Genomic DNA, 26,563 nt, shown 5'->3' with positions numbered 1-26,563 from the left:
AGCAGGTGGTCATGAGTTTGATCTCTGGTACCAATAAAAAATGAAAAACAAACAAAAAAAAGACAGACAGATGAATGAACAGATAGATGGACAGATGAATGAATGGGTAGACAAGTGTATTGTAATCCCAAATATTGAGTAGAGCCATCTATGCATTGTAATCACTTTTCCAGTCTTCCTCACAGTCCAAACAGTTATATTGATAATCCCACTGAGTCACTATTGGAATCCCAGCAAGTTAATTCCAATCTACTACCTCCAAAGCATCCAACAGCGAGAGTAAAGACACCAAGACAGATTCCAATTTAAGGTCAGCCAAGGGATCCTAAATCTAACTCCCCATGAAATGTGCAGACAAAGGTCCTGATCCCAGGCCTCTCCCCAAATTTATTATCTTGTGAAGAAGGACAGTGGCTTGAGGATGAGTGACAGTGAGAATGCAAAGAACTATGTAAGTAACTTGAGTTGGCTAGACGGATGGGGAGAAAAGCATCTCTGCAAAATGCAGAGATAAAAATATGCAGAAGGATCAACTTGCATAATTCAATTAAGGTTAACAACTGAATTGTTTTAGGATGCTGTTGTTGCCGGTTTCTGATGTGTAAATTTTTGTGACGTGGGCACTTATAACCTCCTTATCTGGAGCCTCATACCCAGTTGACATTCCTGGAGCTCTACCATCTCGCTGTGCTCATACCTTTCACAGAGAGCTCAATGTGAGAAAACAGGAGATGCCTGATGGCTTTAGAGATTACATACCAGTATCTCAGCTGGCCTTATTTGCAATGCTTAGAACCAGTAGAAGAGAAAAGGAAATACCATAGTCAGCTCTGTACATATCCGTATAAGGAAACAAGTCTTCATATAATCAAAGTTGCAGTAATTGTCCTGCATTCAAGGGGAGTCTCTCAAGTTGTCTCCCACACAGTGGATGGATGAATAACTTAATCCCTTCTAGGCTTTTCTTGTAGGTCACATATTTTACAAAATAATGAGAGATCCATATTTATACACATTTTTATTACAAAAACTCCTAGTTTGAACTCTTCTGTTCAGACAATTACAGATTTAGATGGAGTCTTAAACAATACAGAGCAATGTTACATACTCTAAAAGTTCTAGTTTTCCTCAAAGGTTACACTTGATGTGTGACTATCCTAGCATCTCACAGCCATGAAATTGACATGGAAGGGCTGGTGACCCACATTTCCCAGAACTCTGGGAGGCTGTGGTAGGAAGATTTCAACTTTCAGTCCAGGCTGAGCAACTTAGTGACTTAGAGTCCGTCTCAAAATAAAATTTAAAACAGAAATAAGAAGGGCTAAGAGTATAGTTCACTGCACAAGCCCTGGCTCCATCTTCGGTACTAAAAATAAAAAGACTGCAAAGTCCACCATCTTTTACGCTTTTATAGAATTAATCATTTCCCCTCCTGGCTCTCTTCTGTCACACCACATGTGCATGTACACGAGGATACACTTTGCTCTGTGTAGTTCTGCACTCACACAGATTCACATGGCCACTGCTACCACAGTTCCAGAATGCATGCACCACCAGACAGCTCATGTCTTTGCACATTTGTAGATATTTTGGTCATCCTAGTCCTTTGATTCCTTCTCTTTTCATATTTCACTAAGCCCACTGAGCCATCTTAAGAACCATGGATATAATATACTGGATATTTTCATGTACATTTTCCTCTACAAAACTGAGTTCAAACCTACATTAGGAAAAAATGGGGATGAAATTTGGTTCTATGGATTCATGCCACATCTCCTTTTGCTGGTCCACCTACACTCTTCAATTTTTTTCCAAGGGAAATAGTAATGCTTTTTAATAGTGTTATCAGTAAGAAATAATTACAAACTTTAGTACATTAATGACCCCTATGCAGCACTGACTACTCAGTTAACTCCCTGCCCTCACATTGTTTGTGCAAAATTAACCCTCATTTTTACATACTTCTAGTTCTCACTTTCTGCAAGATACCAGTCCCAGCTCTCTTAACTCAGATGTGATTTTCTGAACTAACTGGAAATGAATAACCTCGAATCAATGTGAAACAAACAAAACAAATTGACTTCATGAAATACTTGGCTTACGGTTGGCCTTTATTCAAAACACTCGAAAAACACACAAGAAGCTTTTTTCTAGAAATATATATTATGGGAAAAAATGCTGAAAAATCCTCCTCCAAGTGATGCTCATATAGGAGTTCAGAAAATGTTTTCTGAGATCATATTGAGCACTGACTTATAACTGCTACTTTGGAATATTAATATGTGTGTAAAGCAATTTTAAAGTTGTATTATATAGATATTTATAGTCAAAATATTTTACAAAATCCCGGTGGAATTCCCATTGTATAATAAAGCATTCCTTGGTATATTTAGGGGGAAAATGCATTCAGGCAACATACATTTATTAAGTGCTTTTCATGGGCCAGTAACTTACATGCTTTAGGGATAAAGACCTAAATGTGAGTTACTAGCATGGAGTTCACAGCTCAGTGAATAAGCAAAAAAGTACACATAACTATAATAAAGTTTTAAAGATAATGTGCAGATTTACAGATGAGAATGGGAGCCCGAGGGAAGAGATACTTCCCTTCGACTGTCTCAAGGCCAATTAGAAAATAGCAATTATCTCTACAAATGGAAAAAGCAAATGTTTCAATTGTATGGGTTTTGAAAAATTCCCTACAGCAGAAATAGCTGAATGTTCTGAAAAGAGGGGGAGATTATGAGTTAAAATCTACAAAGCAAGTCTACCATCACCACTTCCAAGTACTTGTGCAGCATTCTTAGCAGATAAACTAAGACATTTGGAATGTTTTACTATTCACCAAACGTGTTAGGCACCTTCTCAATCATCACAGCAACTCTGTGAGTTGCACATCTCTATCTGCTCAAAGACAATTTCATTGTAGGCTTGAGCCTTTCAGGCAGGTTGTGAAGGTAGCGTTGTTCCCTGGCATATATAGTCTATTTGATTTCTTATTCTTTCTCCTTCCACAGGGCATCTTCACAACCACAGAGTGAACAACTTAAATTTCCAAACATTTGTCCCTGTTTTCTGAAGGAAAGAAATGAAGTGGCAAGTTTTATTGGGTTTGCTGTTAATATGTGGTTATAGATAAATAATCTCTTAAAGTGTGCTATGTACCTGTACCAATTTCTCATAGTGAATGTAATCATTATGTACTTCAAACATCTACTAATAAAAGTCAGCAGTATAACAACTAAATATATCATGGTAGTATTTGTACTAACATCAAATGTTATCTGTCATATACTCTTTGTCAAATTTTATTACCACCAAAATTGCTAGTACACAGGTGTACATCATATAATCCTGATAATGTGCCTTCATTTTCAGAATGACAGACAGAGGCTGCATCAAAGAGAGATGGGAGAAATGAAAGGCTCCTAATTAGTAGATATTTGAGAAAAGCACTTACCTTCTTTGAGCCTTAGTATCCTCCTCTGTAGGACGATGGTATAGTATCTATTTTGCAGGATTGGCATAGACTCAACATGATGTTGCAAATGAATGTGAGTACACTGTGTATCTATAGGAGGGGCTTACAAAATTATGGCTTCTATTAAGTTGTAGTTCCTACAATTAGCTTCTTCAGGGAAAACAATTAGCCAGTCTTTCTTTTTAGAAGCATTTGGAAGCAGAATCCCTCATTACTCACGCCGAAGAGAGCCAACATCCTGCTCAAGAGAATCAGAACTAGGACGGGAAACATGTGCAGTCCCACAAACGATGCCCATTTTATGCTGTGACACTGCACAGAGAAACAGAGCCACGCAGTCCTGCTAACCGAGACCATTTGCAGCCACTGCAGCCCCAAGCGGAGTGCATTTCTCAGGCAGGATGCGAACAGACAGTGGTATTTCGCAACTGTGATTCCACAGCCAGGAAACTTGGCATCTTCAAGCATGGTTTTCATCCTGAAGCAAAGTTACTTTCAAATAAATGAAATACCAGCTGCATGAATCAGAAATAAGAGATGAAAGAGCAGTACGAAAGGAGAGAGCGTGCACCTTGAAGAATCATATATAACCACCTTTGCAGAACACATTTTGTAACATAAATGCAACATCTCTGGGGTTAGAGAGTGAAAATATAGGTGGCAGAGGTAAACACTGAAATCACAGGCAAAAAAAGGAAAGAGTCCATACTTAACACAATCTGATATTTTCCAAAGAGAGACTGAACGCTGAACCTCTTCTGATGTGTAATTGGTGTGTAACTTCAATTAACATTAAAAAGTGGAATTCAAAAAATATTACAAATAACATTCAGAAAGGTGAGGAAGAGAAAAATGAGTATATACTTATACTACCAAAAAGTGACAAAAATTAAGCTCACCACTTGACAAATGGTTATCCATTTAATCTTCTTCAGGCAGGTGTTTTATCATCAATAAGTATGATTTTCTCAATGGAAACAGCATAGAAAGATGTATTGCTTTAATCAAAGTTGTAAAACTTCACTGTAGATTTACTATGTTTTTGTTTCTGTGGTTATCAAACTTTAATGTGTATCAGAATCTCCAGGAAAGATTATTAAAGTACAGTTCTGGACCCATCTCAAGTTTTCTGATTCAGGTCTTCCAATATACATGTTACACTCATTTACAGCCAATACTGCTTTTGCCAGTGTAAGGAACACATTTTCATAATCAGTATCTCATCACATAAGACTGTAGAAGACTGAAGTTCACTATTTGTTTTGATTGTGTTTTTCTTTCCCAGATTCGCCTGTTCAAAAGAGGATGGCCTAAAATCTTTACTGCAATGAGTACTCTCAATAAAAAAACTACCAAAGGTGCTAGAAAATCTACGCATTCCTTGTAAAATGCATTAAATAGTTCACAATAAAATGTACAACTCTTTTTTTGGTGAGCAGACTCCGGGAAGTTGAGCAAAGAGGTATTTGATGGTCTAATGGAAAAGAGGTAAGGAACAGAGGAGTGGAGACTGGAGAAAAGATGTTTGAGTGTTTAGCAATATGCATGCATGAAGACCTAGAGCAAATCAAAAGTGCAGCTGATAAACCAGACCAGGAAGCCCAGTAGTGTTCCAAGAGTTCAGACTTCCAGCTAGAATTCCAGAATCAGAATCAAAAGAATTACAGAAATGGGCTAGACTGCATATTGGGTCAAGTGGAGCTACCCTGGCTGTGTGGGGTGTTTTGATGTTTCTATAACATCTAGTCCTCCCCTATTTCCTGCTACGAGGATCCTATATGTACCCAGATAGGACCATCTTCAGTCCCACACTCACCATTAATCATGATTTGTCTAAATAATATTTATACTAGGCTAAATGTAGTTCTCACCTAGGGGAAAGACTGAATTCACAAGTTCTGGAAATTACTTTCCTTTGTGATAAAAGAGACTGGTCAATGGAAAAGGATGATGCTTTTGCTCTGCATTCTGCCTTGTGAAACCTTCACACTGAGGTTTATAGCAGCCATCTGGGTAAATAAGGAGGTAAATATAGCAGCCAAAGGGTAAATAAGGAGGATTCCATAAGATATTTTGAAACAATAGTTGGATTAATAATGAAGGTGGCACCACTCCATGGGGTGCTCATTGACATGCAGAAGATTCTTTCTGGGTGAAGGACACAGTTGGACACTGGAATTTCCCACTTCTTGACTTTGCTTTCAGTGGTACCATTAAGACTATATTTGCTTATTTGCTTGTTTTTAGTGTTTATTGGGAATAATTGAAGTAACAGGGAGATAATCTGTGACCTTAGCAAAACTAAAGCCAGTTTTCTTAATGACAGGGGTGTTTAGGCTACAAAATGAGACATTTTCATAGACCATTAGAGAACCCATGATTCTTAACTATATCTTACTTTGTCCAATGAAACTGTCAACTTAAATAATAACCAGAGGAACATTCTCTATGGAATTATGATACATTAATCTAGAGTCTTTAAATGAGAAGTGTTAAACTATAGAGATATTCAAGAAAGTTGGGTCAAATAATGGGTTTTAAAGGGTAAATAAGGAGGATTCCATAAGATATTTTGAAACAATAGTAGGATTATAATGAAGGTGGCACCACTCCATGGGGGAAGACAGAGTCTGGGTAGATGTTGCTGCAGAAGTATTTTTTTAATGTGAAATTATAGTGGCCTTGTGACTCTGGTAAAAATTTTGTGATAATTGCTATTAGTCAATGATGCATGAAAACTCTTCCTTACAGCCTCTTGATTTTATTTGTTTATTTTTGTAGAGCTGATGAAAGTGACTCTATTTTGATTCTGAAAACTTTAACCAAGTCCCTTTACAATAAAGGATTGCATTCAGATTCCCAAAGGGTCATTCACATTAAGTGCTTAGTCTCTGTACTTCTATTATTAGTTGCCTCCCACTTTTCAGGTTAGCCATCCCAAATATCTTATTCTTGTAGGAGTTCATAAATGTGCTAAGCAATCTGGTATCTTGGTTTAATTTTGTAGCCTGCCCTACTTGTTACATTCTCTTTCTTTCCCCCTTCATATCCTTATCTGAGTTATTCAACTTATCACTCCTGGACCAGACAACACTTCCTCCAAGAAACCTTTCTCAAGGTTCCTCCTAGTGGCTGTAATGACCCTACTCTCACTTTTCACTGTGCTTCTCCACTATGTTCACTGATTCAGTGGTCACAGTACATAAAGATAACTGAGTAATGTGCACATGCTCTTTATTAGACCACATGCCACAAGATCTTTAAGGAAGGGGACTGTACTTCTTCAATTTGTATTTCTAAACCATAGCCAAATAATTAATTCTTAATATTATAACGAATAAAGATATTTTGCCTGCAAACAAAGGAGATTGAAAGTTTAAATGACTCTCTGTCATAAAAGCACATTCAGTTTCCAGCAGCTTGAAATAACAGGCACCTTTCAAGCCGTAGGAAGCAATGAAAACCTACAATATACACATAATGATGATAGTTGAGTATACTTCTCTAGCTGCCACTACCGGCTGAAAGAGCTATAGGGGAGAAGAAAACCATGAGGTTGATCTAAATTATTTCCACTGGGAGTCCAAACCCTGCTCCACTCCAAAATGATTGTTAGCAAAAATAATACCATCCATTCCTATTGTGCACTGAAGTTCTCATAGTGCTTTGTGTTTTGTGTGATAGAATCTCTATAAGAACCCTGAAGTTAATCTCTTTTGTCTTGTATAAAAACTCAACATGTTCTTATTCAAAATTTGTTGATGACTTCTAAGAAATCTCCTTATACATGACATATTTATAAATAACTATAGTATTTCTCAGTAAAACTGAGAAAATAGAAAGTTTTTTATTGTCACTTAAAATAACCAGAAATCTACTTCATGTGCATGCATTTTATGAAAATTTCTATTTTATTAACAAATACTTAATGACAAGACTTCCATTATTTAGCATTCCATTATCAGACATACAGTCTTTTTGAAGTTTTGCATATCATGTGGCCTCTGGGAAACTTCACTGTACATGAAAGAAAAACTGAATGAAATGACAAAAACTGTGTTAGTGTGAATGTAGATTTTACTTTGCTTGTAGATCCTGTAAAGAAATGGCCCAAAACATTGTTGGCACCAGGAACCAGTTTCAAGGCAGACAATTTTTCTAAGCACAGGGAAAGATGGTTTCAAGATTATTCAAGTACATTACATTTATCACTTGCTTTGTTTCTATTACTATGACATTGGATTCTAAAAAAGGAGCATGCAACTCAGATCCTTTCCACCCACAGTTCCAAGTAGGGCTCATAGCCCTCTGAGAATCTAATGCCACTGTTGAGCTACCAGGAAGCAAGCCATAGGTGAGGATTTAGCAATGGAAAGCAGATGGGAAGACAAGTGAAACTTAAGATTACTGGTCCAGCCATGTTGGAACTTAGGGTACTGGGAAGCCAAGCAACCAGCTAGCCCACCTAGTAAAAGGCTGTGTTGTGGCAGCCTGCAGCCACCCCAGGGGGTGAACCACCAGCGTCTCCTGAGATCCATGCCATGTTGGAACTTAGGGTGCTAAGAAAGCAAGCAATCAGCTCACCTCCCTGATATGTGGCCTTGAACTGGTGAGCGGGCAGATAATAAAACACCCCCCCCACCTCCGTTAACAAATGGAAGCCAGAGATCTGAGCATCTCTTGGCAGGTTGACCATATGCAATGTAGCAAATAAGGGGGATTTCCTTCTACCACTTCTTTGAAGGAAAACATTTTTATCACTGTTCTGATTTATTCTGGTTAATGGTATTGCTCTATTCAATATTGTGTTTTGATAAGTTCTGTAATGTTCTGTATTTCAGTTGTTTTTTATATACCCAATTGAAAGAACAACTATTGTGAAGATAACGAGATATACTGTGATACTTATTACTGTTATCCCAGTAACCTGCTGTGAAGTTCTGTATCAATTTCACTACACTGTCTAAATTGGCTTTGTTCCATCTTGTTCTCTTGCATTTTACTGCCTTCAAAATAATTTAAAAAAATTTTTTAAAGATTACTGTTCCACCTTGCTCACCTCCTGTTGTAAATTCAAACTCTTAATAAGCTACAGATTGCCCACGGGTTGGAGATCCATGCTCTAAAAGAAACTCAGAGACTCTCCTTCACCAAAAGTCTCAAAAGTGCATATTGGATCAGCCTCTGGTTAGACCGCCAAGAGAGAATAAATGATGTGATGGTCACACATGCCTGATTTAGTGTGTGAACCTAAGATGTTTATCAGAGGTTGAGTTCCCAGCTTTGTACTACTGTGTTTAATGAAATGTGATATATGCAGCTGCTGTCATGGTTAAATGGCTACTAATCAATAGTTAACCCAGAAAAATCACTCTGCCTTGCTTTTCCACAAGGCATATCTATGGTAGGAACTTGAGAATCACCTGGGATCTGTGGCTTTTGAGAGTTGGGGGTGGTGCTGAGAATTGGACTTACTGAGCTACTTACTTAGCCATTTTTGTGTTTTAGCTTGACACAAGATCTCACTAATCACTAAGCATATATAGGAGTGGTTGTATCTCTCAGGTACAGTTAGACAAAGCTCAGACCTACCATTTCTGGGGCGGATAAGGGCTTTGGTTGAGCTATTCATCTGTTTCAAGGAAATAGAGACCAAGACTGACCTTTCAGGAAGAAAAGGCTGCTTCAAATCCAAGGAACTCTACACGTACCAATGATGTAAATATTTTCATTGCATTTGTGTCAAATACAACGATAAAGCCCCAAAGTCATAAGAATTTAAAGCTGAGATCTGTTTGAAATTGTCCCCAAGGAATTATGCTACTGTGCTTGTAATAACTGATGATAAAAGAAACCTCACATTGAATGGGAACTGGAGAGATGGCCTAGGAATTGAAAAGTATTGCTTGTTTGGACAGATGGGAACCGCAGAGTTTAGAACATGATACTTGATTTATGCTCATAATTAAACTTGCATAGGATCCTAAACTTAGTTTAAATTTATTTAAGTGGCCTGGCCAATAAAATTAATGTCAATTATTTTAACAAATCCTTCAGTACTAAACATAGTCCAGAAAAGGGAATTTCCTTGGATATTTTAAAATAAGTAAGACAGGGTCCCTCTACTCAAGACTGGAAACTATTATACAGTTGGCTGGACAGGAAAGGCAGAGAGAATAAAGGCTCTCTTTTGGAAAGAGGGAAGCTCCTCTAATCCCTGAAGAATGAATAAAAATTATCTAATGATTAAAAGGGCATTTAAACAACCTATATGTATCCAGGTAAGTAGCAAATTCTTGATGTAATGTGTTCTCACACATTACATTAAAATTTGACAACGTAAGTTCAATGTCTTTGTTGCCCATTTTACAGTAGGAAAAAGAGTGGAACTTGTGGAATTTACCAGAATCACCTAATGTTATGTACTATGTAAGTCAGAAGATTAATATTAGAACATAGTCTATCAGGATCTAATAGGCTTTTCAACATAGCACAGTAAGACATCCAGGCACAGACACAGATGTGTAGAAACATGGCATACTCATTACAAGGAAGAGTGCATAATGTCAATGGAAAATCATCAGTGTAGGAGCAATATAAAAACCACTGGAGATGAATGGAGGACTAGATCCCAGGGGCAATGGAAACTCCCATAAGAATGTGTGGGGCACATATTTGCATCTTAGAAAGACCTTTTATGCAAAAACATGACATTGCTAACAGATTATCAAAAGCAAAAAAGATAGATTTACCTAATTTTTTAAACATGAAACCAAAGTTCAATGTCAACACACATTCAGAAATTTTTATAGCATCACATGAGATTTGTAAACAAGTAAAAAATTATTCTGGTGCTCTGCTCCAGTTTCCAATGCATCAGAAAGGAAAAGCATTCTTCTGATGTAGGGCCCTGATTTATAGATTCCTATTTCAACTTTTCATGATCATAATTGAAACTGAGATATAACAAGCTCAAAGAACCCCTCAGCTACTTGTCAGGGCTTTCTTTTTAGGTAAGCTGTGGAGAAGCTCATTCTAGCTTGAAATACAGCTAAGGTTCTTTGTTACAAAGAAATGCCTGTAAATAAAGTATGCTAGCTTTTCCTAAAGGTCCACATCTTGCTACACTTACAGGTTTAAGAAACTGGTCCATACTTATTGCTCTCTCTTTAAGAAGGGCAAAGCAACAATAGCAAAAAGAAGTGAAATTTCAAGAAAGTAGTGAGATGTTCAGAGCAATAATAAAGCTAAAAATACACTGCTCATGTAAGCAAAATAACATAGAGAGAATATTGTAAATTCAAGGATCAACAAAGGCAATATTTAGAGTTGTTAAATTGGAAGCCGTGGGACAAATAGAAACCAAGAGCCAGGTAAAGGCAGCCAATATTGGGCTAGAAGTGATGAATAGAAGTGTGCAGAAAATCCCATTGTATGTGTAAAAAATAGCCCAAGTCAGTGTGACTTCCATGTTTTCTGTTGTTGCTACTCTTGGGCCAGATTCTGGATTGGAAGAACAAAGCTGCACTCTGTCACCTGTTTTTTTGTTTTGTTTTGTTTTGTTTTTTTAATTTTTTTAAGGAACTCAACCTCTGACTCCAAGTGAGCAAGAGTTTGATTGAGGGATCCTCTGCTTAGAAAGCATATCAGGAAACATAAATATTCACAACCACAGAACCAGACTGTTTTCTCACATTTTAGCCATATATAGACTATTGACATATGGAGAGGATGCTCTCTGTATCACATGGGAGAGGCTGGGGATAATACTTTGCGAGCACACAGTATGCCTGAAAACCAACTGTTGGTTTCAAACACTTTCCTGCATTAATGGAGTCAGCACTTTATGGAGAAATGACCTTTCCTAAGACTGGGGCAGGAAATACAGAAGGTGAGCCTGCAGGACCTTATCTTGCCAGAAGGTAGGAAAGACAAAACCAATATTCAGGGACATTCATTAGAGAGACACAGAAGCCAACTGAAAAGCTACCAATCCTCAAAACCAGAAAAGTTTAGGGAACAAAACAAAAGTGACATTGGCTTCTTAAATCCAAGATATAAAATAAGTACATATGAGATTGTACTAATATAAATAAAACTGATTAAAATGAATGGGGACAAGAGACAAGCTTCTCATAGAGAAGAACTTCTAGGAGTTTCTGTAAATGCTCTGCCTTCAAGTAGCAGAAGCATAACTCTCTGCTCCGTAACTGTGCACTGAGTAAAGTTCCTTCCCTCCAATAAACATGATATTAAAACTTACGCTGTACTGCACAGTGAAGAAACCTAAGAAACGCCTCTGCCAGGTATCAGAATCAGGATACAGTGACACTCATGTCAACAGTGTGTGCTTCTGAAATGATGTGATGAACATACATTTTATTTTTCCCCTTAAAAACCATAACTCCAAAAAAACAAATTGCAAATGAATGGTGTTCTAAAAATAGCTAACCAGAATTTTCTAAAGCTACTAAAGTTAGCAGAAATAAGGAATATCTAATAAACTGCTACAGCCAAAAGGAAGTAAAGAAAATATTATTAAAATCAATGTGAAAGCCAGGCATAGTGGTATATGACTGTAATTACAGCACTCTGGGAGGCTGAAGCAGGGGGATTGTAAGTCAGAACCCATTTTGGGAAATTTCACAAGTTAGTGAGATGCAGTCTTGCAATAATAAATGAGTAATAAAAATGATTGGCTCAGATTCGTTAACAGGACATCATGTAAAAGCTAAGGCAATCTGAACAAAAAAATATGGACATCAGTTAAGAGCAGTGGTATTGGTTCACTAACTGCAATAAATATGTCACGTGAATATAATATCAACAATTGATAAAAATCTGTTGAGTTTTATGTAAATTTGAAACTTAAAAATGCCCATTTGTCATTTTTTAAAGAAAAAGACAATAGATTTTCCCTTATGCACAAAATGCAAATGTTTATTTTCTTTTATCTTTTGTACATGTAGACAGAAACTTTAGAGTTCACAGCTGGAAGAGAAGGAGAGTTTGTTGTCAATTTCTTGCCAGCTTAGTTTTGATGACTGAGCAGTTTCCAGAAGTTACAGTTCATCTAAGACACACTGTACTTCTAATGTAAATTTGGATTAAAGAACAAGAATATGAAGTAATAGAGCAAATAATAAGTAAACAGCAAGTAAATAAAATCCAAAAGAATAAAGTAATGCCAATTAACTCAAAACTATGACTGAAAGAAAACCTCCTCTGTTTCTCCTCCTAATTAATTCCTCCTCTGTGTCCTGCCATTTGTTTTTACTTCAATAGGACACAGCCTGCTGAATGTGGCCATCAATAACTGGAGGGTGGAGCCGTCAATAATGGAGGAGTCACCCAGTATTGTGCGTGGCATGTGAGGTCCTCCGCTCGCTTCTGTACCGAGGAGGTAAGGCTGCTCAGTTACTCCAGCCCCATTTGTCCTGGACAGGCTGTGAGGGAAAGGCAGGGGTTTACTCTGCCTTGTGTTGTAGCTCCAACTCTGAGGAAAAACAAACACAGCATCTTCAGCACAGCTGAAAAAGTCTTAGTTATTATTGAAATGGGTGTTTTCAGACATTTACAAACATGAACTATCTTAGACACTTTCCTGTCACTGGGACAAAATTCCGTCCCTCCATAATTAAAGAGGAGAGGTCTGTTTTTGGCTCACAGAATGAGCCCAAGGTTGGTTGATTCCAAGGCAGAAAGAAGAGGGCAGGGGTGTGAGGAAGAGGGAAAGGTGCTCACCTCAGGGCAGCCAGGAAGCACGGAGGAGAGAGAGAGAGAGAGGAAGGGCTAGGAAGGTGACGGCCTGTCCTGTTGTTCCCTAGAGACTGACCACTTCCACCTGGGGCACCTGTATGAATTTTCAATGAATGCATCAGTTGACAAGTTCCGCAGCCCCAAGACCCAGTTCCCTTCCAAATGCCCTGCCTTTGAACCCCAGAAGCTTTGGGATCTAAACCATATCATTAACCAATAATAAAAGGAACCCATTATCCAAGAAATATACAAAGAGAAAGAGTAAACTGAAAGACCAAAGAAAAAACTAATCTAAAAATACAGAAAATATTGAAATGCCAGATATTAATGAGTTAAATATTTAGGGAGATATTAAATTGATGGAAATAATAACTAGCATGCCTCAAAAGGAAGGAAAAGAGAAGGGTGAGAGAAAGTCCTTGTGTATAAGTGTCCGACTGCAAAATTGTTAAATTATCTCTCAATATATACTAGAATGTGCATGGCTGTCATTTAGAAAACCAACTCAAGCCCCTGGAATCTAGCACAAAATAAAAGGTTTCTGTCATTAAAGAAGAGAAAGAGTCTATAAAACGAGTTAAGTCATCAGTACATTAGGGCACTGTAAGAAAAGAATGGAGTAAATGTGTTGAAAGCGGTTATTAAAGGGATGAAAGAAGAGCCATGGCTGAGCCGACAGAAATTATCCCATGTTAAAAGGGAGCCTCATCTATTCAGGTCTCAGGGCATGCGTATGACTTCTGAGAATTAAGAAGGAAACCCTGTAAATATCCAGACAGAGAAATACGTGCTGTGGAGGTAACTTTTAAATAAGCAGGGGTGAAGCAGAAGAAAGGAGGAGGAATTTGATGATAATAGAAACAAAACTTAAGCTATTAAAAGGCAAACTGTGTACATCAGTGATAGCTAATCTGGAGCAGGCTCCTTTAAAGGGCCTTAAAGGCAGGAAACTGCCTGAGAGCCCAAGTACTTACTCAGAAGGGTTGAAAATTGACAGTAAGAATGGGGGGAAGCTACAACCCACATTCAAAGACCCTTATTTATAAAAAAAATATTGTATATAACTGCATGACAGTAAACATAAATACATTAGATAATAAGGTAGGGAAATATAACATTGCACTCAAGCTGAGGGAAAAAAATTGGAAATGCACACTTAAGAGAAATAGGAAGTGCAAGCCAGAAAAAAAAGCACCACAATAAAGAATAAATAAAAAATACAAATTATTTATCTGTCAGGGGATTTATATCCAGAATATGTGAGTAATTGAAACAATTCAACAACAGAAACCCTCAAGATGCAGATACAGGAGCACAGATGTCTCTTTAGCATAAAGATTTCATTTTCTTGGGTGTATGTCCAGCAGTGGAAATGCTGGACCAAAAAGCAGTGCTGTTTTTAGTGGTTTAAGGAATCTTCATAATGTTTTCCATAATGGCTGTACCAATTTACTTTTCCAACAACAAAGTTCAAGAGTCCCTGTCTTAGTTACTTTCCTCATTGCTGGGACAGATGCAACACAGAAAACAGTAGATTCCTTGCCTCACAGTAGGTTCTGGGGATCAGGAGGAGCCTGTGTAATAAAAATCTCTTCTAGTTGCACAATTTTTCCTCATAATCCAATTATTCCTTTGCCATAGTTTTACCTACTGCATATTTTTACTTTAGATATAATCTGAGTGCTGGTTATCATGCTTCAGATAGAGTCAGAATCTGGAATCCCAAATATTCCAAGAGGGTAGATAGGCTTCCATTCTATATATTTAATAAATCATAGAGGTCAACTGTATTATTAGATCATAATTTCCATTCTGTGATCATAGAAAACTCCTCTCTTTTCAATTCCTCCTCCTTGAAATATGATATGGATTCTACTTTCTAAAGTGAAGTTTATGGGTAAAATTTAGATATACATAATGATCATATTCATCATAGGAAATTTGTTCCTGGACAAGATATAGCCTGATTCCTCTTTTTTCCCAATCCCTGCCCCTCCCTTTAGACCTCTCTTCTCCTCATTTACAAAGCTTTGTTTTCATTTTATCTTTCTTTTATCTTTTTTCTCTTCCTTTCTTTCCTCCCCTCCCAGCTCCCTGGTTTCTCTTTCTTTTTGAAGAATTCTTCCTATTTTACAATATCTATTGTACATTTTGGGCTTTATTTACTGTTTCAGTTTCTTAGCTTGCAGATTAGTAAAAAAAAAAAGTTCCTATAAACAATATTTAAATATGCTAAGTGATTGGTACCCAGTAAACTATCCTTGGGGAATAGCTACAGATTGCCACAGAAACTGAGAGAAAAAATATGGAGCTAATTTTCTTATTTCTTCATAAATTAAGCTAGATCTATACTTTAGAAAGCAGAATAGTGAAAAAAGGAGCAAGCATTTTAGGAAATGAATATAGTAAATGCAAAGAATTACAATGGGAACATAGACCTACATTTGAATCAATGAATATACTACTTTGTTAAGTGTCCTTTGTGATGCCTGTTATGGATGTGTCTAGATGTCCCCCATAGTCTCATGTGGTCACAGGGTTTTGGTGGAGGTGGCTAGTGTTATGCTGGGATTAAGGGTGAATCATTGCTGGACCAGTCCACTGATTTGATTGGCATTTCCCTACTCCTGGCATTCTGCATACAATATAAGGGACAAAAAGAAGTTTGTCTCTCTTTCTTGTTACTTTTTCTATCTTCTACCACCATGACCTGTTGTCCTTCTGTCATGTACCACCCTGCCTTGGAGCCAGCCTATTATGAACTGAAGCCTCTGCGTATTTGAGCTAAATAAACCTTTTTCCCTTTAGCTTGAGGTGTCAGATATTTTGTCTCAGCAATGAGAAAACTAACTAAACAATGCCCAAAGCATAGCAGTTAACTTGAGAGCACTAAAGAAAAATATAATCGATGCCAGCAGACAGAGGTGGTCTAGCCAAAGTGATAAGAGAATTGAAGCACACACCAATGTAAATATTCTGGTTGCAAGGAATGTGGATTATCTCACCTGTGTTTCGTGGATGTACCTGCATCAATGTCAAACTAAGTGGTTTATTCCACTGCCAAAGACCTTGACCAAATCCCAGCTTCGGTGTTACCATCATGTGATGGATGAAGTATTGAAAGGAATGTCATGCTTTTCTATGGTTTTTGGAAATCAATTCCACACACAATTAGGAGAAATAAACTGAGAAAACGATTTGTGATTATCTCAGTTATATTGGGTGTGTGAAGAGAAAACCAGCGTGTTTATAAGAAGAGGTCAGATGTAAGGTGAGGGACAGTTATCCCAGTTTATTCTTTTGGTGACTCATCAGTTAACACTCGAAGTTAACACTCTGTGGTGATACAAGCCTACCCAGCAAGCACTGGGCATTCATGTGGCTCTGGACTGATACTAAATAAGAACATCACAAGATAAAAATAAATATCAGAGCTATTCAGTCCCCTCATGAGCTAATGAATGACCCATCTTTCCCCAAACACTGAAGGATGCAGACATCCTTGTGTAAGTCCAAAGGGCATTTTGTGAAGCTTAAGCAAAAAAAAAAAAAACCTTGACAGTTTGCAACTTAGTGTACAATTTTGGAAATAGCAAAGCTGTTCCTAAAAGATCAATAAAAACCAGTTGTACCAGAAATAGCATTTCTAAGATATCTAGATTTGCTCCACAGATCCTTAACATACATCCTGCCCCTTGACAAACTCCAGCCTCTCATCTGGGCTGTGCAATTCCTCTCCTGGAAATACGCTTGCTGTCCCTCTTATTATGTACTCTGGACTAAACAAACTTGTCTTTTCTGTATTACTAAACTCTTATACCACCTGCACTACTGACTTTGCATGCACCTTACTTGGCCCTCAAAACCATATGCACTTGAGCCTTCAGCAAGGACCAGATGAAAGAATGAAGCCATGCATAGTGGCACACAATGTAATCAGCACTTGGGAGGTTGACGTAGGAGGATCAGCACAAGCAGCCTGGACTACACAGTTACAGAGTGAGTTCAAGGCCAGCCTGGACTATGTAGTGAGACTTTGTCTCAAACAAACAAATATAAGAATGAAAAATTTTATTCTCAGATGCTAGATCCAGTATACTATTCACAGAAAAACTCGTTCCTGCACACACTGTGCACATGTATCTTTGTCCCATGTTATTCAGGAAGCCTGATTCTTTTGTAAAAACAAAGCCACCTCTTGGCAAATGGGTGGATATCCCCTAAATTTAAGAAACCCATATCAACACAAAATGAAATCTCAGGGTTGGTATGTATGGCCCATAGCACATTCACACTCTATTTTCCTTTCTGATTTGCCCAATATTATGTTCTTGTGACTCCTGAGACTTGAATGACTCAGTGATATTTTTAAAGTTACAAAAATCTAAAACCAGCAAAGGCTACATTTAAATTCATGTTTCCTGACAGCCAGGCTGTATCTCTGCCATCTCTAGAGTTTCACAGCAACATCTGATTACAGTGGTATCAGCTCTTCACCATCTCCTTTGGGCATAGAATGCATGATCACTGTTGACAGAGGACCAGAGCAGTGCTGGAGGTGAGAGGTGGTGGGTGTCCAGCAGTGTCACCTGGATTCTGGAGAGCAGTGCATCTTCTTCCTTAGAGAAGCCCAGAAACGAGGAGCTGGCTGGAGCTGCTCTGGTTGTAGGATGTGCACGAAAATTCATCCCACAGCTGCTTATGTGCCTAAAGGCGAGTAGATCTGCTAGAGGAAACCAGGATTTAGTCATGTGGAAAGAACAGCAGCCATGCAGACTTCTGGGAGGGTTGAATTTGATCCCAGCAGACAGAAGATGGAGCTGTACCATTAGACTCAGAAGCTAAGGGAGAGAGAGCAGCAATCATCAGCCATCCACATCCCATCATGGATGTTTAGGAACAACTTCCTGCAAGGAGATGGCAAAGAAATCTGCAAAAGTGCTATTCAAGCCATTTGTGCATCTGTAATGGCCAGAAAGCATTAATCCTAAGAAAAATTGCTCCTGTCGAGAAAGACAGAGGACCTGCACCACTCCTGCCTCTTCTCTTTCAAGTAGGATCAGATGGAGATGAATGCAGAAAAGTCGAGCAGTAAGGGATAGGAAATGTGCACATGCTGACCTCAGCAGCCTGGCAGCTCAAGGAACACAAGTCCAGGCTGACTTCGAGTCAGAGAGAGCCAATAAGAACCAATGCATTGACATGACACTCATCTGGTCCATTTAGCATCCCCAAGATCAGAGCAGGAAAAGGTAAGGGATGCATAACACTATGACACTGAAAACCAGTAGCAGGAAGAGAACAAACCTCTACCATTCCACCAAGCCGAGGATCTCATAAACAGATAAAACATGCTTTTCATCACTTAAATATTAAAAATTTAAATTGGAGCAGCATGAGATGGCTCAATTTTCATACAATATTTATTACAGAACCTGGAAAGGAAGGTACACAGTAAATCAGAGCTGTTGTTACTGCTTTCTCCCTGCATGTGTCATTATCCTGCTACATAGAAATCTCAACCAGTGACGTCACCATTCAGTGCCAGACTCACAAGTCCATGCAAATCAGCTTGCTGGCCTCAGGCGATTCCTGGAGCTCGGATAGAACCTAATCTGAGAGGAACCTAACCTAACATGAGCTGAGAGAACCTAACCTGCCCATCTTGTAGAATAAGTTTGTAAATTTGCTGACTCTTGCTATAGGGAAAGGATTTTCAGGACTAGTCAATGAGAGGCCTGGGAAGGGTTTACTATGCAAAATCAAAGAGTACTCACTCAAAAGAAACAGAATATGGGCCCAAAACAGAAAGAGGTGCTGAATTCTTGGAACTATCGAGGGGGTGGAAGCCCCAGGAAAATGTGCCCCATCCCCTGAAGGATGCAGCTCCATATTGCAGGTGTGGACAGAATATTTTAGATGGATAATCGGAGTATTCTTTAAATTCTCTTAACCTGTTCCTTTATCTGAGGATCAGTTTCCTGCTCATTACTTTATAAGTGGAGCCGGCATTCTGAGGAATTCTGGTTGTGATTCAGGGTCTAGAAAGAAAGGAGTCTAGATTTAACCAACGTAATGCTCTTAGTTGACTTTATCTGGGTTCCAAAAGTTACAGTCTTAAAAGTACAATTTTTAGTTATGACTTGCCTGTCACCTTCCTAACAATCTTTTACTTCTTTGATCTCAGTCCTGTTAAAGGTCTACTTGGGGGAAATTGATTGAGGTTCTGGGGTGATATGAGAGGTAGCTCTGTTTTTTGTATCTTCTCACCCATCACTGTACCTTATCTGGAAAGATAATTTACTAAGTTTGCAAGGTAAGTCTCACAACATATAGAGTAGTGTTACCCCTAGTTCTTATGCAAGAGGAAGGAAAATTAAGAAGGATTCGAAATAAGGAAACACTTTCTCAATCCCTACAATTCTTCTGGTAACTGCTACTGAGGGGGTTGCCCAAAAAGCTCAGAGAGAAAGATCTCGTATTGCAGTTTTCTGTGGAGGAGGGGCTGAAATGTTTACTTTCCTGCTGTCTGCAAGAGGCCTAACAGGGTCATTGCTGACTGTTTCATGGCCATGTATGATATCAAAATGCTTTGCCAGTGGAGAGCACCATTTTTTAAGCTTTGGAGATGAATCAGCGTTATGCATTTTTGTTATTAAAAAGACAGTGTTAAGAATGATAAAGTTTCTCAGAGGCAGCCAGTGCGTCAGATAAGATGTGGCCGGCGGTGACCAAGTAATTTCACCACTTTGTGAAGATCTGGAAATGAGAAAAATGTTGTGTCTGGAGGAATTCATCACACTCTCTTCATAGTCATGACAAGTCACTAACAGAGGAGTCCAACAACGTGAAATTGCTAAAGAAATTATGGCAAAGATTCTATAAGTAATGAAGCACAAATTTAATACTAATAATAAGATAATAATTATGGTAGTTATTTCTCCTTCTAATTTTGGCTGTGTGTTACCCATACACTATGACATCAATTATGTAAAAAGACATGAGCCAATTTACAAAAAAAAAAAAAAAGCACGATGGAATTTTTAAAAAATTAGACTTTAAAATAGGAATAGAGGTTGACCAGAGAGAGGTGACTTCGTTTTTTACTGAATTTTCAAAATTATCTCTTAATAACTGAGTCTATTTTATTTTATTTATCTGTTTATGTATTTTTGAGGCAGGGTCTCACTATGTAGTTCAGGCTAGCCTCAATCCTCCTCCCTCAGCATGTGACACCACTCCTGGCAACTGAGCCTGTTTTAAAGCATAAGAAAAAGTAGAAGTTTTATAAATAATTTAAATGAAATTTGAGACTTCTAGAATGTGTGAATGTGAACAACTTACTTGCAAGCTCCTGGACTCAGCATCCTGGGCCCCACATTTGAGCCCCACCCTGCCCCTGCGCCGTGGTTTGCATGTTCATCTCTCCTGGTTTACCAGGCTGGAGCTTGGTCGACCTGGGCCCCAGCCATCTGGGTTCCTGGGCTCTGGGTTTGTGCATGTCACTTTGTCCAAGTATAAGAAAAGCCCCTGAAAATGGAAAAACAAGTTCGCAATTTGGCCAAATTGGGAGGGCAGGTAGTCAACCAGTGCAGAAAATGCTCCAGTTTATGGGAGAAGCAGGAGACACCTAGGAAATGCTCCTCTGTAGAGTTAGCCACGCCCTGGCACACAAGACCAACAGTGTTCAGTCCCCCTCATCATCTGGCCTGAGGTGGCGGTTTATGTGCAGCATGAGCAGGCTTGAAGAAGCAATTCGCCTTTCAAAAGAACTTCCAGCATTAAAGATTCATTTTAATTGCTCGATAACAGCTGGATCTCAGACGTATCACACTTGGTGCATGTGTGTTGCCTTTTGAGGGTACATAAGCAAACTTTAAAATATTCTGTATCTCACTTGAAGTCAAATATTGCCATGAAGTAATCACTTTGCTCAAATTTTTGTTTAGAAACTGAAAATAATTCATAACCATTTATTGTTTCATAGCCATGATATATCGAATAAATATATGTTTCATCCTTTGCTACTTATTTGGGGAGAAAAGGCGTATCCTACTTCTCTAGAGCTTACAAGTTACACAAAACTCTTTTCTCCCTAAAATAAAATGCATATCTTGCTAGTATCTATGACTTTTTTACATGGGAAGACTAAAAGGATTACACACACACACACACACACACACACACACACACACACACACAATAGTAAGCCTTTATTTCCTCGGTCTAAACTGAGGATTTGCACAATTTAGTGTCCTCCACTATCTCCGTCTCTTCAGTCATGAGTGTGAATTATCTTCTTAATAGTATGGTCAAATGCATTTTCTTCTACATAAAAATATCCATACATTTTTAATTTATATTAAGTTCAACTTCTCCCATTATATAAAAAAATTTTCATTCCAAAGTGCCATTTCTGTTCCATAACAGTACACCAACATTTACTTCATGAATATCTTAACATTTTAGTGAGGAAACAAGACCACACTTCAGAATTAAACAATGGTGGAAGACATCACCAGCCAGTACCCCATGATGCAAAGCCTCTGTGGGTGAGGTATTTTCAGATTCCTGCTGAGTTTTAAAGGATGAATTGGATTTACCTGCATAAAAGCCCAGAGGGTTAGAAATCTAGCAAAAGCATAACGAAATGCATGACAATGGTGGGCAGAGTATTTTGTTATACCATCCCTTCTTTGAAAACTATTAAGTCGAGTGCTGTACGAGCGAGACGCAAATTCCATGTGTAATAAATCTGAGATGTGACTGTAATCACTTCTTAGTGCATCTTTTAGATAGTAGAAAATGGATTAAACAATATTTAGATCAACATTTATTCAATAAAATATGCTGAATGCTTATTCACCAGAATAAACAGGGAAAGCATGGTTTATTTTGAAATAATAAATTCACAAGGCATCCTAGGAAGTGTGACTTATATCATCATAGTAACACATGTCCCAGGAAGACATGAGCTAAGTCAGGTGAAGAATAACTGCTGCAGAAGCTTCTGGAAGGAATGCCCTCAGAGTGTGGGACACCCAGGAAATAATCTGAGCAACAGGTGCAAATGGTTTGTGCGCTTCATCTCAGGTTTGACTATGATTAAAATTCTTAAACTTTCAGGGAAAAAATGGGAGACAGTCTAAAGGAGCAAATGCAGGGGTATGCTTAGGGAACTGGAAGTTGATTAAGGTTGGTATCAGTGTGAATAAGCGGCAGAGTCATGGAATCCAGTGCTGCAGGAGTTGGATTTGTTCAAGGAGAATGGAAACTGCTCACCAGTCTCAGTAGGGGTCTCTGCTGCTGGAAAGTTAGTTCCTGGGCACTGGTAGTAGCCACACAATGGGAGGGGAAGGGAAGACCATGGAGGCACAGGCACAACTTCCCTGACCACTGCACACACAGGTCCAGGGAGCAAAGTCCAAGCTGAATGGAGCCACAGTGGCCAACGCCCATGGAAAGAGGCATCTGGTCCATGCGATGGCCAGGAACTGTACAGTGACCGAACGCCCCCGTGAGCCACAGCTTGAAGCTCACAGGCCTTCCAGTGCCGCCTGCCAGAGCCCCACCTCTGGGCTGCTCCTTGTCTGCACCTCCTTCTAGACACTTTCATCTTGCTTTTGCTGTGACACAGGCAACTATTTTTCAAAAGGATTCTCAGAACTAGAAAATGAAGAGTAAAATTGATCATTCTTAAGTAACATTTTGATGATTTGTATACAAAATGTGTATACTTAAGAAAATGTAGAAGCCCTGACAAATTCAAGATCAAAATGCAAAAATAAATACCTAACATCTATACCAATAGTAATATTTCTCACAGAAAAAGGAATCGTTCACAAAAGTAACTGAAGGCATTCAGGAATAAACCCAAAGGCATATAGAAATAAACAACAAAATATGAAGACAAATCATCTTGTGATATGTATAAGGTACTACTGAAGGAGATTTTAGGAATTACATAAAAGAGAATGTATACTGTGCTCATAAATAGAAAATCACACTATCCTGAAGTTGTCCATTCCTCCCACCCCAAAATCCATATGTTCAGGGTTATTTAAATCAAAATTTGAACATGATTTTTTGTGAGACCAACAAATTATTTCTAAAATTACTCGACTGAGTAATTATCTGACATTTCCCAAAGGAATTCTAAAAGACTAAAAGAGGTAAGGTGGCTTGCCCTGTGAGACTTGAGACTTTAAAATCTATGGTAATGAAACAATTAAAGGAAGGGCTCAGATGTAAACAGAAAATATCCAGTGGAGACACCTGAACCAGACAAGAACATAATGTGCATTTGTGCCTGGCATGTACAGTGTACGCATCAGTACGTGACTGCACATTACTTGGAAAGATGGCCAGTTAATTTTTTAATGTGAAATAAAGTCTAGAGCACTACCGTACATGCCAGAAAAAGAATCTTCCTGATGCATTAAATATCCAGTGCATAAAATCTAATTTGTATTTGCTCAGGCAAAAATGCATAACATCTTCAGGAGTACTAAAAATGTGAAAAAATTCCTAGATAAGACAATTTAAAACAAGAAAAAGGAAAAAAATGACATTTTTGATTATACAAAATCAGGATTTTAGGTCTCAGGAATGTAAAGGTATAGATATAGCATTACAAAGAAGTCTCATTGGAACAAGATGCTTCTACCGTATACCAAACAAGGCATTTTGATCTTCAGGAAATGAAAAGAATGCCAACCAGTCAATATTTATAATGTAATAAATTCACTAAGGAAAAAAGAAAAGAATTAATTGAATGGAACAGACAATTCCCAGAGGGGAAAATAACTAGTAAATACAAAAATAGATACAGCCCCACAGGAAGCCAGGAATGTGTGAATCAATGAAACAGTGAGAAGACGCTGCCTATGCATCCGATAATTGACAAAATTTAGGATGTCTGACATTACCAATTTATAAAACTAATTTAGAAAGCAATTAGAAACCTAATGAAACTGAAATGAACAGACTTCCTATACTGAGATTCTGTTCCTTGGTTAAAATTATAGAAAAATTCAAAAACATATGTCAGAAAAACTTGAAATAATATAAATGCAGAAATAATGTAGTGTGTTCATATATAAGATACAGTAAGAAACAAAATAAACCAATCAGACTTTTACTATTATAATATGGAGTCAGTCCATTGCCTAGTGACACGGCATGATAGCATTAAGGCATTTTTTAAAGGCATCTATAAAACGGAGCAGTAGGAAACACAACAAATTCAAGATCAAAGTTTAGGGAGGTAGCCTTGGAAGTGAAATTGGGGAATAAAGGAAACTGTATTACTGGAATGAATTACAGCATATTCGTATTGATTCTGGATGTTGGGCATATGGGCATCTAGGATGAAACTTTACATTTTTTTAACTTTCAGATTCAAAACAAAATACACACAGCCATCAGTGACCAATAAACTAAAGAACAGAGGATAATGGCAGACATTTTTGGTTATTAAAGGAAGCACCGAAAATAAAGCAGTTTCTGGGAAAAAGTGTATTAAGATACCAAATGAATTTAAAAAAAAAAAAGTAAGTGGGCAATGTTGCAGACTGTTCCCAGGCCACTGAGAAAAAAATCACCAGAAAAATTAAAATTAATTTTTAATTTACATGGGAGAAAGTGACTTGTTAAAGGTGGAGACATTTGAAATGCAAGAGGCAAGAAATCCAGCACAACAGTGAAGTCATTGATAGCTGGAGAAATGCATTGTACAGTGATGACGGAGTGAAAGGAGAGATGTGCATATGTGCATATTTCCACAGATTTGAAGGATGTTAGAGTGGTCCCAATATCAGGAGCTATTTCTCCAGATAGATTTGGAGAAGTGAGCAAAGGGGGAGCGTTCTGTCACCATTTGGAGTCCAGAAGTTGCCTTAATCTGCAGCTATTGCCACTGAAATCCAGTCTTATTTGAGAAATGCATCTACAGGAAACAGGGCTGATGTAACACACACTAAGATGTCTGTGACAAAGAGCCTCACAAGAAGGTCCTTCCCACTGTAGGCTGCATCCTTCCTCTCAGACGAGGTGGGGCTTATATCTGCGTGCAGGTACTTCTCATAGAGAATTCCTCTTTCGAGTCTGTAGGTCTGTAAAAACAAAAACAGGACAACCGAGTTTCTACACCAACACTGGAGTGGTGAAACGGCAAAAATCCAAACTTTATCTTCCCTTTCAGAGAAACTTCTCTCAGGAGTAATGTAGCATCCACACATAATCACCTTGGAGTTAGGAGAGGAGGTACATCTGAGTTTTAGAATTTATGATCCTAGATGCATACCCCTGAGAGATGAACATCAGCTGTCACACAGTGTATATTAAGAGGGCTTCTATGTCAAAAATGATATAGGCATTCACTTCTGGTGGCTTCAGTTTTATATTTGAAAGACGAAGCTAGTCATCCCTGAAAAAGATGAAGGGATGGTTTGAGGAGAGAATTAGCTTTGGAATAGTCGTCTTTGGACCATGATAAAAAGAGCTATTAGGGACACATGGAAGGATCCTAGGCAATTCTCCTTTCCACTTAGTGATCACGTAGGGAAACACAAGTGATTGTCTTACTTGTGAGATTTTCTCTCAGTCAGATCTAACTGCCCAGGTGCAGACAGTAAGGATATGAATAATAATTTCCTTCTGAGGTGGTTAAAAAAGAGGGAAATGAGGGCAAAGGAATTCATGGTATTTTCAAGAAAGTAGTAATAATAATGAATCAAGCAATCCATGACCAAAGAGATAAAAATAAGAAGTTCTTTGAAAATAAGGAAATAGGGCACTTATTTTGAAATCTTTGACATTTTTTAAAAGTATGCTAGTTTCTAAAAACAAGAAAAATCCTAGGTTGTAGACAGAAAGATGGCGGGTGCTGTGATTTCAGGGGTAACAGCAAATGCCAGAGCTTCACCTCTAACTAGATTTCCAAATAACAACACTGAATTCAAAGAGATAAAGCACTGGGAAATGTTTGGAGCATTTTTTCTTGTAGATGATGTCCACTTAAGGGAAGCAGAGTAGAAAGATGTGATTGTGAAAGACAAAAAGAAGAAAGTAGAAGAGGAAAGGGAGGTTTGGTTTGGTTTGGTTTGATTGGGTTTTTTGAGACAGAATCTTGCTATGTAATTCAGGATGGCCTTGAGCTCACTCTGCAGCCCAGGCTGACCTCAAACCCACAACCATCCTCCTGCCTCAGTGTTCTGAGTGTTGGGATTATAGGTGTGCACCACCATGCTCAATTTGTTGCATAGTTTTTGCCTAGCATGTGTGAGATCCTGTGTTAGTTCCTTAATGACACATACACACACA

The 26,563-nt window shown here is 38.2% G+C and overlaps 1 pseudogene; it reads right to left on the bottom strand.

Moving 5' to 3' along the window:
• Window positions 1-12,393: 12,393 nt before the first annotated feature.
• Window positions 12,394-26,563, bottom strand: part of LOC106025319 (NBAS subunit of NRZ tethering complex-like) — a 152,788-nt pseudogene continuing 138,618 nt past the window's right edge.

This window comes from Cavia porcellus, unplaced genomic scaffold (assembly GCF_034190915.1).
Source record: "Cavia porcellus strain 051 isolate PalLab524CR breed Dunkin Hartley unplaced genomic scaffold, mCavPor4.1 scaffold_8, whole genome shotgun sequence".
NCBI lineage: Eukaryota > Metazoa > Chordata > Mammalia > Rodentia > Caviidae > Cavia > Cavia porcellus.
Note: the sequence above shows the minus strand (reverse complement) of the source record. Positions and strands in the feature narration are given on the sequence as shown.